The sequence below is a fragment of the Pteropus vampyrus genome, unplaced genomic scaffold, assembly GCF_000151845.1.
Source record: "Pteropus vampyrus isolate Shadow unplaced genomic scaffold, Pvam_2.0 Scaffold71, whole genome shotgun sequence".
Lineage (NCBI taxonomy): Eukaryota > Metazoa > Chordata > Mammalia > Chiroptera > Pteropodidae > Pteropus > Pteropus vampyrus.
The window spans coordinates 1,532,260-1,537,601 of NW_011888852.1; the positions used below are offsets into that span (position 1 = coordinate 1,532,260).

The 5,342-nt window shown below is 41.4% G+C and overlaps 1 protein-coding gene across 1 annotated transcript in view; it reads left to right on the forward strand.

Annotated features, from left to right (window-relative positions):
• Nucleotides 1-5,342, forward strand: part of KL (klotho) — a gene marked incomplete at its 5' end in the record, with an annotated part of 50,811 nt that overhangs the window by 36,122 nt on the left and 9,347 nt on the right. The window lies entirely within an intron of this gene.

The window sequence follows — 5,342 nt, forward strand, 5'->3', positions numbered from 1 at the left end:
TTTATATTGTTTTCCTTTAAAGGGTATGCTATTTTGTTCGGCCAGGCAGTTTAATTACCAGAGGATTCTTTTAAACACGTCAGGGTTGAATCTAGTCTTTGTTAGATCTGGTCTATTTCAGTTTTGTCCTTCCTGTTCAGATGTGACCTTCTTGGGTTTCAGCTGAATATCTGAAGTGCTCGACCATGCATGTTTCTCTACTGTGGCTATCTTAAATTGCAATGTTTCCCAGCCCTGCAAAACCTTTGATTTTCATCTCTCAGACCTCTGGCAGGTGCTCTTTGTTAAACCTCAAAGAGTCTCACCTTGTGCCTATTTAGCCAAAGACTCTCACGAAATCCCCATGCAGAGTTCTGGGCCCTTCCTTGGCACAACTTTCTTCTCTTCAAGTTATTGACGTGCTTCAGCTCTTACCTCTGATCTCTGCCGTAGCTCAGCCATACTGCTGTGTGCTATTTGGGCTTCGTTTCCCTTACCCAGGTCTTAAATGTGGGCCACGCAGAAAGCCAAAACGGACATGGAGCTCACTTCACTGTTTTTAAATGCCTCATTTGTGAGAAACTTTGTGTCTGGCTCTGGGAAAGATACAAATAGGTAAATGAGATGGAGCTTACGATTTGGACAGAATGAAAATGTGCTATGAAATTCAGACTATTTTACCTGACTTCCAAAATTTGGTGATACTAGCTGATTGGAAGAAAGAAATATAAGATCTATATATATTTTTTAGACTTTTCAGATCTGAGATTTCAAAATCTGCATTGAGGCTGCAAAGGAAGTGAGGAGCATATCATGTACCAGAGTGTCTTATGCCCCAAACTGGATCATTAGTGTATTCTGAGGCAACACAGTATTATTCTCAGAGGCCTATCATGCTTAATTCCTTCTAATTAATTTTTTTTAATGATGTGTGCCTGAAAGTCCTCTTTTTAAGGTCTCATAAATGAAATACGACCAGAGAGTTTTGCTGCTCTGTCTCAGAAAACTGCTTCTGTATCTGACTTGTTGATATGGTTCTTAATGGCAGCCTGCATTCCTCCATATCTGCTTATCGAATACTTACTCTGCCCTCAGACACTTTGCTGGAATCTGAGAATAGAGAAAGAAAAGTCCTAGTCAATGCCTTCAAAACACCCGCAATCTAGACAAATAAATGCAATATATTGTAGTTAAGGTCTTTGAGAGGCCAGCAGTAGAGACACATGAAACAGACATTTAAGCATGGAGAGAGGGAAGATGTCAGGGAAGACTTCCTGGAGGTGGTGATGTCTGAGCTGAGTTTTGAAAGAGCTGCACCTGTGAAAGTATGGCAGCTTCGAAGATCTCAGAACTTCACGTAGCATTCAACATGCCTGGGAGTCAGGATTTGAGAGGAGACTGTGGGGCAGGTTAGAGGGCAGTCTGGCCGGGATTAATTAGCTCACGGCTTTCAAATAACCATCACGGACAGGTCAAGCAGGGCCTGGCATCCAACTCATATGAGCTATTTTTCTGTTTTGAATTTTAAGTGTTTTTGTTCTAAAGCAATACATGTGTATGGTAGAAAATGAAAAAAATACATAGAGAGAGATAAGTAAAATGAAGAGAATTATGCCACTTACAATCCTACAAAACCTCTTTTAGCAATGGGGGTGAAGAGACCTCCGGAGAATGGAATGACCTCCATCTGGGGCCGCTGTAGACAGATTCAGTGCGGGGTCTGGAGTAGGGCGAGTGGTTAAGCCAAATGATAACTAAGATGCTTTCTATATTAGTCAGTGTTCTCCAGAGAAACAGAACCAATAGGATAAATATAGATATATAGAAAGAGACTTATTATGAGGTATTGGCTCATGTGGTTATGGAGACGGAGAAGTCCCATGACCTGCTGTCTGCAAGCTGGAGGTCCCGGAAAGCTGATGGTGTAGTTCTCGTCTACACCTGAAGACCCAAAGACCAGAGAAGCCAATGGTATAAGTCTGGGTCTGAGTTGAAAGACCAGAGAACCAGGAGTGCCAGTGACCAGAGATGACAGAAGATGGGCGCCCCCAGCCCAGTCAGAGAGCAGGTTCATCCTTCCTTCATCTTTCTGTTCTATTCAGGTCCTTGCTTTGACGATGCCCACCCACCTCCCGGAGGGTGATCTTTACTCAGTCTACCAATTCAAATGCACATCTTTTCCAGGAACACCCTTACAGACACACCCAGAAATCACTCGGCCGTGGTTTTGTTAAATTAACATTTGTTGCATGAAGCACAGGGTGCTGCACTGAGCCTCGGTTTAATAGACCACAAGAGAAATTGAAATGGAGAAGTTAGTCACTCACAGGTTCTAGAGGAAGTACATGGCATGCCTCATGGGGCCACACTGGGATGTCAAAGCAGAGACAGAGAGAGGGACAGGACCTGGGACATGGGCCTTTATTAGGATCTGTGGATAGAGTGCTTTGAGGTTCCTGGGCTAGGGCTGAATTGGTCAATTCAAACAAAAATAGGGGTTTGGGTAAACCCCACAAGGGTCTTATCTAAAGGGTGCATAAGGGATACAGGTGCTGGGAGGCAGGGGTGACCGTTGATGACAGGGCCGTTAGGAAAGTTGCATCAGGAACTTACATTTTCTTATGACTCTGCAGGCTGCTATCTAGGGCACACACTCACATGGGGACTAGTGGCAGTTTAAGGTCCCTACTGGCTACTTGGCCAGACGAAATGGATTCTGAGGCAGCAGCACCATGAAGTAGCTTAGCTAAACGCTGGACAAATGTTTTACCAGCTATCTGTGATTCCTTCAGCCCACTCAAGTTGACACATAAAATTAACCATACTTTCCAATGCTGCAAATTTATTGTTCTCTAAAATAATCAACAACTTGATAGACACTTTGGCTTGCATTATGTCATTTGATCCCTGCAACATCCCTACAGGAGAATAGATGCTATTCTCACTTGTACAGAGAAATAATTGAGGCTTATCCTAATAATGGTTGGAAGATTTAGGATCCAAACTCATCTCTTGTAATCTAAACCCCAGGTCATATCACTATATCACATTATTGCTATGGGCTGAATTCCTTATGGGGGTCTTTCCTTACCTGCAATGTCTTCCTTTGCTGTCTGCTCATCCCTTAGGGTCAGAAGGAATAAACATTCATGGAGACCCTACCATATACAAACTCTGTGTTAGGTGTTTTACAGAAATTATCTCATTTAATCCTCATGACAGCCCTGTGAGAGACACAAGAAGGTTAGTCTTACCTGCCCAGGTTAAGTAATGTGGTCAAAGGCACACGACTAAAAGTGATGGAGCAGGAATTTTATCTGATATCAAAGACCACGTGTGGATCTCCCTATGGACCAGGCCATTCATTTCCTTGCCCAACCCTCTCTCAGCTATGTTGACGCTCTCAAACTCAAGGTTAAAAGAGTGGTCTGTGATAGTAGACAATTTTATCGTATGACTCGGACTTCACTTACCTGCAAAACTAACCCAGATTATGAAGTTCTCGGTCGCTACCACTCCTGCCTGCCCCCTCTGCTCACCCATCACAGCACTTGTCCGTAGGGGGTGTGTCTGTTAGATGTAGGACGTGACTGTCCTAGGCTTCCACTGGGTCAAATTAGGAAAGTCCCCTGGTCTGGTGTCCTGAGTACCAGCATGAACTGCTCCCTTTCTTTTCTGTGAAATGTCAGGATGATATTTCTTGTCAGTTGAGATTGGGAAGATAAGAGGTGGCAAAGGAAAGGAAGACAGAGAAGGATGGGAGACATCACAAAGCCTGTGGAGTCACACGATTCAGCCCCAATTTCTTATTCACATGGGCGGATGTCACTATTCTTTAGATCATCATTTTGTACTCCATTTTCTTGTTAGCATATAGATAACTATTCTAGGTCATGAAAAAAATGCATTCGGTGAAGTTAAACATAGATATTTACTAAGGAACTAAAATTTAAACATAAACTATTTTATTCTGCTGAACAGTTAAGAATAGGGATGAGGCCATTCTTGGACAAATACACTAAAATGAACCACAAGAATAATATTTAGGAAAAATGAAGAGTATATTAGGCATATGGAGTGAAAGAGCTTCTTCTGGCCCAGGGAGTGGAGTGGAAATTGGCATGATCATTTTGGAGAAGAATTAGAACTGAGTTTTTAAAGAGAATATATGAAAGGAGTAAAAGGCTAATAAAAACAGCACTTGTATTCTTAGAAAAATGGAGAGAGAAAATCAAGGAATTCAAAAGTAAAGAGAAACCTAATTCATTAAGTAAGGGAGGAAAAACCCTGCCATCCTCACTATTCTTTGTAAACAAAAGGAAAACAAATGAAAATAAAACATCAGAATCCAGTAAGATTTTACAGGACCATAACGTTGGTTTTATGGAAGCAAAGCCCATTTCATTTTCATTGCTGTCGAAAACTCTGGGCTGAGTGCTGACTAAGTGTGGATATCAGATCTCTTCAAAGCTGTATTTGGGTGCTTTTTCTTTTCTTTTCTTTTCTTTTTTTTTTTGCTCTTGGCTTGCACCTTGAATCGTGGGTCCTGTGAGAAGTCAGTTCTGTCCCAAAGTTCTGGAGGGCGGGCCAACATTAGATATTGGAGTTAGTCCTTTAATTTATTGCACTGATTCTTCTTAGGGAAGAACAAAGATTGTGAGAACATGAGTTAGAATTTTAACTATGAGAGATGAATACAAAATATTAAATTGACTCTCAACAACTTGAGTCATCTTGAAAACTCCCAGTCTCTTAGGTTAAAAAACATATAATCCTATTTTGAAGTTCCTGGTGTGATCACGTATTCGGGATTGGTTCTTTTCATTAATTAAAAAGTACACAATCCAAAGTCAATTAACTAGTAAGATAGTATAACAAATTCTTATTTAATGAATTTTTCAAATCATGAATAATAACTACACGTTCAATGCCAGAAATTCCAAGTTTTTCACTGGCTGCTGAAAAACGATGGAAATAATTCCAGTCATGGTAGCAGCTTGCTCGAGGCTGATCGACCTCTGAAATAATTTATTGGTTCCAGGTGACTTTTACATTGTGGGGTTAGTCATTAGGGTAGGTTTGATGAGAAACAGATACAACTAGGGTTGGGAATTCAAATATGTATTATATTTCTCTCACGATCAGAAATACATTCACCATGGTTTTTTCTCTTTATAGGCTCATGCCAAAACCTGGCATCTCTACAATACTTCTTTCCGTCCAACTCAGGGGGGCCAGGTGTCCATCTCCCTAAGTTCCCACTGGGTCAGTCCTCGAAGAATGACGAACCACAGCATCAAAGAATGTCAGAAATCTCTTGACTTTGTACTAGGCTGGTTTGCCAAACCCATATTCATTGATGG